Consider the following 7,833-nt stretch of genomic DNA (forward strand, 5'->3'; position numbering starts at 1 on the left):
CATCGCTTCCGCCAGAGCCCCCTCTACGAGACGGCTATATGCGTTGAAGTGGAACCTTTTCGTCGACTGGTGCTCTTCTCGCCGAGAAGACCCCCGGAAATGTTCGATCGGATCTGTGCTATCTTTTCTTCAAGACGGGTTGGAGCGAAGGCTGTCTCCCTCCACCCTCAAGGTATATGTTGCCGCTATCGCCGCAAGCCATGACCTCGTTAATGGTGAGTCCTTAGGCAAGCATGATCTGATCGTCAGGTTCCTGAGGGGAGCGAGGAGACTAAATCCTCCTCGCCCTTCCTCTATACCCTCTTGGGACTTGACTCTGGTGCTGACCGCACTGCAGAGGGCGCCCTTCGAGCCTTTACAGTCAGTAGAGCTTAAGATCTTGTCTCTAAAGACAATACTCCTGATTGCATTGGCCTCAGTTAAGAGGGTAGGGGACCTGCAGGCATTTTCGGTCGACGAATCGTGCCTGGAATTCGGGCCGGGTGATTCTCAGGTGACCCTGAGACCCCGGCCTGGATATGTGCCCAAGGTTCCCACTACTCCCTTCCGGGACCAAGTGGTGAGCCTGCAAGCGCTGCCTTCGGAGGAGGCAGACCCAGCCCTAGCTTTGCTCTGTCCCGTCCGTGCTCTCCGGACTTACGTGGACAGAACGCAAAGCTTCAGGACCTCAGAGCAGCTCTTCGTCTGTTACGGAGGACAGCAGAAGGGAAAGGCTGTCTCCAAGCAGAGGATGGCCCACTGGATAGTGGATGCCATCGTCTTGGCGTATGAATCCCAAGACGTGCCCTGCCCGCTCGGGGTTGGAGCTCACTCCACCAGGGGTGTAGCTTCTTCCTGGGCGCTGGCTCGTGGCGCCTCGCTGACAGACATTTGTAGAGCTGCGGGCTGGGCGACCCCCAACACGTTCGCTAGGTTTTATAGCCTGCGTGTAGAGCCGGTGGCTTCTTGTGTGCTCGCTTCCCATAGTCAGCTTCACTGAAGTGCCCGTTCTAGTGTCGGCTTGCTGCGCCATTCCCTTCCCCTGGAACGGATACGTGCGCTTATTTTCTCCAGTCGAGTTCCCCAGGATTGGCGAACCCTGTTGAGTCCTCCGCACCCCTCGGCAGTCGGATGTTGCGGAGCGTCCGACGCCAGGTCTGGCACTCGTATGCATTGGTGGAACTTGTGTCAGGCTGGGTTCCGTATGTCGTGACTCGGCGGTCCCATACGTGTATTCTCCACGGTACAGCTCCCTACGGCGAGCTTGTGTCTTTCCCTTGGCAGAATTCCTCTGCCGTCTCAGTACGGTGTCGTCCCCCGCCTGCATTAGGCCGGGGCCTCCCCTGGGACTTCGTATGTCGAGCTGCCCACGGCCAGCCCATACGTATTCTTTCCACATGGTAACTCCCTCTGGGCATGATGTGGCTCCCGCAGCGTCCTTCGGGCACGCTTTCCCAGCGTTATCCAATCAAGTCTGCTGAATGGGTCTTGCGGAACAGCAGTATGACTCTCCTGGCGTGAATCTCCCCGCCCGCTTCAGAACGGGGTCTGAGGGGCTCTCGCTGGGCGCTGGTAGTGGTAGTAACTGTGGCGCTTTCCATAGGGATCCCAATTCGTCGGTAATTACCGACGTACGTCGTAGTGACCGACTGAAAGGGAACGTCTCGGTTACGTATGGTAACCCTCGTTCCCTGAAGGAGGGAACGGAGACGTACGTCCCGTCGCCACAGTTCCTTCCATCACTGCAGGCCGAGTCACTGGTTCGGCTCCTCAGTGAAAAACGTCAGTGCGTTGCTCTCGCTTCCTGTTTATACCCGCTGCGCGGGGCGGAGCGCGAGATGCAAATCTCGCCCGCCAATTGTTCATTGGCCTGTTCTTAAGTTCTCGAAGCTGATAGGGGCTCTCTGAAGTGATCCCAATTCGTCGGTAATTACCGACGTACGTCTCCGTTCCCTCCTTCAGGGAACGAGGGTTACCATACGTAACCGAGACGTTTTCTCTCATGCATGGCTCAATGCTCCCGCTATGGAGTTCCCAGTATGGCCTGCCCTGGCAGAGAGATCTGCGGTAACTCCTACTTACTCCTCACGGACACTACTAAAATAATGATTTCAGAAAGATACAGAATAAATCAAGATTAACATTTATTTTGGCCAGACCGGAAAAGTAAATAAGTAAACCAGAATCCATGGTACACAACTGATCAGCGTAAAAACATAAAACACATTTGCAAAGCAATATGAAAATAATTTTAAAGAGTCATCATGTCTGGCACATCTACATGCAGTTTGGGTCAGTGTCTCAAAGACACAGACACAGCACCACACGGGGGGTTCTGACTACAGAATGTTCCCCCTGAGAGTTTGGTTACCCTCGCTTAAATACTCCAACTAGAACAAAAGGTTTGTAAATATTTGCAACACAAACACCTGGTTTTGGGGGAATGGATCAGATATCTTTGAAGAGACTCCTGAATTTAGTTTTCAATCTTTCTAATACTACTAGTGACTGCAGTGAAACTGAGACCATTTTACCATTCGCACTGAGACCTTTAAAAAGACATCAAACATGAAAGGGATAAAACAATAGATTTACAAGATACATCATCACTGGTATATCTGCATTTGGTGACTTGAAAACAGGGTGTAAAACCCCGCCCACTGGTCCAATTCTCGGCGTCCAATGGCAGGGAGAAGGTGCTTCTGCGTATCGCTGTCTTTCCTTTTACACAATAAAACAGTTCAATTTAAACACATTCTTTTGTATGTATTTACCTTGTTGTTTCATCTGACTCCATTAAATGAAAAGGTGTTAAATGATTTTGTTAACCATTAACTTTAGATTTATACTTTGTCTTTCAATTTAAATCGTTTATCTTATGTTATACTCAGCATTCAAGATTCCAGTAACGGTTTAGAGTTTCGCACCGGCCGGGTTTACGATCTCTGATACGGACTAGTCAGTCTTGGTCATCTAGGCAGAGGCGACACACTGATATTCTGGACGCCCGTGCAATACGTTGATCATTCCAGAATATTTTTATTCAGTTCCCTTAGATCTGAATTCACTTAATTAATGCAAAACTGTTTCTAATCAGAGGCCATGACCATTATCACAGAATCAAGCGACCAACTTGCTAATTCTGATGATAACTTTCTATAATCATGCCGTGGTTTCCCACGTATACGTTAATTAGAACAATATTGCAATAATCAGGAATTGAGGTTGCCCTATTTAGATTGGTCTAACAATTTACTATTGTTCTAAACGGAAAGACTTGTTTAGCCTATCAACCTCTACAGTCCAAGTATACGTTACCTAGTGCCAATGTGTTAGTCGGAGCTCTAAAGCATCGATCCGGTGTGCTCTTTAAGCTTCACCAAAACCGTGTCTTAGTCCGTGTTAAACTAACCTGAGCAGATATCCGTACTGTTATGGTTATAACATGAAATACTGAGTTAATAACACAAAATGCGTTGCAGTAAGTTTAAAGCATAACGATTTATTAACCAGGTAAGAAACATCAATCAAAAGTCAACTCAAAGAGTAAAAAAGCATCAATCAATCATATACAGAAACAATAATTCAAGAATCAAGGATTCTAGAAATCTTTACCTGGTCATGAAAAACTACACACAAGCAGTGTGGGAAATCTCAATACAGATTTCACGATTCTTGTATCACCTTCCCTTAAATACCCAGATAATTCAATAAGACCACAAATGGTGGTGTTTGAGGTTATAATTAGATTTTGGTCCCTCATCCAGGGGGGTCACAAATGGGCAATCAGGATCTGTGTTTGAATGGGTTCTAGACATCTGCAAAGGAGGGCATTTATTTACATACAGGAGGCACTTGAGTAGATCATCTGTGGGGGGTCACCTTTTGGTGAGACATAGTATTTTTATCAACTTACATAACTTCTTGGAGGTTTGCATTATGATTAGGAGAATGAGACCATTTTACCAGACGCACTGATACGTTTCAAATGATACTAAACATGCATAGTTACACATTGTATACATTTAACGTTGCATAGATTTTGAATGAGTTTTCAGTGTGGGTGAGAGTGAGTTATACAGAGGGTGCTGTGCAGGGTGTGAATGTGTGGTGTGTGTGTCTCAGTGTGATGTGTCTCGGGTGGGGCTGTTGTGTATTTGGGGAAGTGTTCGAATGGTAATTTTTGGGAAAGTCCTTTGTTTCCGGGAAATCATGGTTTCTCTGTTCAGACTGAATGGCATCTCTCGGCCCAGACCGATCGGCACCACCTTACAGTTTGTCCCTCTTGGCACCGTGAGCCATTCACAAGGTTTCGACGGTGTCATTTCAGTCTTTGCAAGGTGGGTAGCTGCAGTGGGCTGAGGGCTAAGATCGTGTTGGTGGATGTTTTCACAGATTTGATGAGGTGTCTGAAGTAGCAGCATTGGAATACCGTGAAGATGAAGATGAGTGTGCTTCCAACAGCACATCCTCGAAGTATCCAGACCCACCAGGAATACGCACTCTGTGCCGATCTGGTGGATGCGCTAGACAGAATCTGTGCAGTCTTTCGCGCCAAGTTTGTTTCCACTTGCGCTTGAGAGAGGTGATACTCGGTTTGAAGAATAACTTTCTGTACCAAGTCCATCGTTTCGATCAATGCCTTTGTTCCATGTTCATAAAAGGTGTCATCCCACCACAGGGCGACCTCTGCGTCCTGTGGCATCCTGGATGTTGATCTGACCCATAGAAAAGTCCTCTGTCACTTCCAAGCAAAAGGAATGATTGGCAGGGCAGGTTAGTCCCCCATATGTGAAGGAGTTCATCTCGCTGATGATGCACCACTGAGTATGGGACACTTGAACAGCATTCGAATGACCATGTAACGACTGAACATTTACAAGCTTGTTATCATTGGGAGAGAAAGGTTGTAATGTGTTACATGTACAGACAACATAATTGTGAGTTTCTTGACAACAAGTGTGGCTGGTAAATAAGGTCTCGGTACCCTTCAAAGTCATATAACCAGTGAGGTGGTCCCATTTAATTACCCGATCTTTAACGACCATACCGATGGAGCGAATGGTAGTGGAATTTGGATAAACTTGGTCTGGGTGGATCAAAGGAAAGGTAGCAAAATTCAGTGCAATTGATACATAAAAAAAATGGTACGCATCAATAAATCATAAAAGAAAAACAACAAATCAATCACATTTATGAAGGCATATATATAATAACCACTGTGTTTGTTCAGGAATCTTCCAATGTAATTAATGTAGATCTAAATATGTGTAGTCATACAATAATTGGTTTTCCTGGTAACAGTGTGTGTGTGTGTGTGTGTGTGTGTGTGTGTGTGTGTGTGTGTGTGTGTGTGTGTGTGTGTGTGTGTGTGTGTGTGTGTGTGTGTGTGTGTGTGTGTGTGTGAGTGTGTATGTGTGTGTGCGTGTGTGTGTGCGTGTGTGTGTGTGTGTGAGTGCGTGTGTGTACATGTTTTTCTAGCCTGGTGGGGACTTCAACCTGACTGTAGACAGACTCATGGGGACTCGTGTCACCTAAATTGAGGTCCCCATGGGCACAAAAGCTTATAAATCATTCAGAATGAGTTTTTATGAAAATGTAAAAATGCAGAATGTCTCCTGTGAGGGTTAGGTTTAGGGGCAGGGGCAGTGTAAGGGGATAGAAAATACGGTTTGTACAGTATAAAAACCATTACGCCTATGGTGAGTCCCCAGAAGGATAGCGCACCAGACTGTGTGTGCGTGTGTGTGTGTGTGTGAGTGTGATTGTGTGTGAGTGTGTGTGTGTGTGAGTGTGTGTGTGTGTGTGAGTGTGTGTGTGTGTGTGTGTGTAGCTATCTGGATCTGTTAGTGTGAAAAGATGAGCAATAGATCTTTAGTGAAGTAACACTTTTAGACTCTGTCATCTTTGTCGTTTATGATGTGTAGTGTTCAGCCTGAATAGATTTAGTCTATTCCAGGTGATGTTGTCGTGAGTGTAGGGTGTGTTCTGTGTTAATGTTTTGGAGATGGGTGGAATCTAATCAATATTAATCTGTGTTGCATAATTTAATTCCAGTTTTTTCACTGGGAGGTCATGTAGACATATTGTGAGGTGTGATTGACCCCATCAAATATATATAAAGATATTCGCACCCATCTCTCACATCTCAAGTTTTGAGATGCAGGGGGGAGGAGGGCCTTTTGGCCGTCCGTCCTCCAAGGAATTGCAATTGTCATCCTGAGATAGAAACAAATTACAAATTTAAAGAGAAACAAATTTAGAGAGAAACACAGTTAATTGCTGCTGTAGTTTCTGTGTATTAACAATTAAGACTGTTCTGCCAGTCGAGCCTTCACAATCTGAGACTTCATTACAGTCATTTTGAGTGAAGGATGAATTGGTTATGAATTGGTTTTCTATTATCTGTGCCACATTTAACTATGAATTGGTTTTCTATTATCTGTGCCACATTTAACAGCACAATTCCCCTCCTTTTTGGCACTGGGAATTGAACCAATGAAGAGTATTAGAACTTGCTCAAATTAGAAATAGCAAAGGTCAGAGTTATTGAGTCCTGTTGTGATGAAGACATTTTCATGGTTAATGCAATTGTAATTCACACTGTAGCCACATGGCAATTCTATGTTCCTGTTTATGGTTTACTACAGCTATATTGTAAATAGCAGAGCTTCCACTATAGGAGACAAACAAATTCAGCATCGACACATGCAACTTGAAATTGCTGTACAATTCCAGTATTAAAGTTATTCCAATTTACACAAGATACATGGCCTAGAATGCGCTGCATCTACAGCCTTTATCCTAAGTGTTTCATCACTTACAGTAAAGCAATCATGTGTTTTAAAGAATAAACTTGACTAGTCTATGTGTATCTTGTAGCACAAACAACCATAATGTGTAATCAATGCGCACAATGTGTTATACAATTACAAATTTGAAAATACAAACAGGATCATTGCAATCTGGATGTTTTACTATTAAACTCCTTGCTGAGAGGCTGCTAGCCAGCTCGCAAGTGAAGTTAATAGCTGAAGCCCTTGCATGAACACTGCAGTTAGCTCAAAAGTTTCATCCAGTGCTGCTTGTTTTACTGCGGCCACTGGAAATCCTGCATTATCACAACAATCTTCGAGAGCAGATATGTGATTACTGCCGGTTTGAAGTTTTCTTTGTAACTGATCGATTTTTGTCGCCATTTCGTCACGCTGTCTAGCCCAGTCTAGTTGCTCATATGAGACCGCTTCGACTTTTGATCTTAACTTTTGTAATTCGTCAGATCGCAATCTTTCAATTTCTTTGATATTTGCTATCGTTCGTTCGTTCTCGACCATTGTCTTGAGATCGTTACGACGAAGCAAATAAACAATTGCAGCGGGGATTTTCTTGTATTTTGATTCAGATTTTAGTTGTGCGCCTTTAGCAGAATACCAGGATATCATTTCGTTGTTACTCCATTTCAGGTTCAATCCTTTATCGCTTAATCGAATGAGGAGTAATTGTACGCCTAAGATTGCCATTATTTCCTCATCTGCACTGCTGCTGTTATTTCCCTGAAAAGTCATGTTTCACGTCTAATTCTTACACAATATCGGATTTCCGTTCTAGAAATGTGTCTATATGTGTGAGTTGTAAATAACTTTCCCTCAACAATTCTAAAAGGCAAATAAAGTTTACTTACCACAGCATTTGAAGAGAGAGGAGAAGTTCAAACCTCATGGTCCGTATAGGCTACATGTAAACTGAATTTCGCGCTGGAAAGACGTTCCTTGTCTCAATGTTGACAAGATCACGTCGGGGTCACCACCTGTAAAACCCCGCCCACTGGTCCAATTCTCGGCGTCCAATGGCAGG

The 7,833-nt window shown here is 44.6% G+C and overlaps 1 pseudogene across 1 annotated transcript; it reads right to left on the reverse strand.

The window, feature by feature from the left end:
- Nucleotides 1–4,246: 4,246 nt before the first annotated feature.
- On the reverse strand, nt 4,247–5,096 carry LOC307133517 (annotated as a pseudogene). Its single transcript has one exon. The product of its transcript is annotated as an uncharacterized misc_RNA (transcript).
- Nucleotides 5,097–7,833: the final 2,737 nt, after the last annotated feature.

This window comes from Gobio gobio (genome assembly GCF_949357685.1).
Source record: "Gobio gobio genome assembly, chromosome: 11".
Taxonomy (NCBI): Eukaryota; Metazoa; Chordata; class Actinopteri; order Cypriniformes; family Gobionidae; genus Gobio; species Gobio gobio.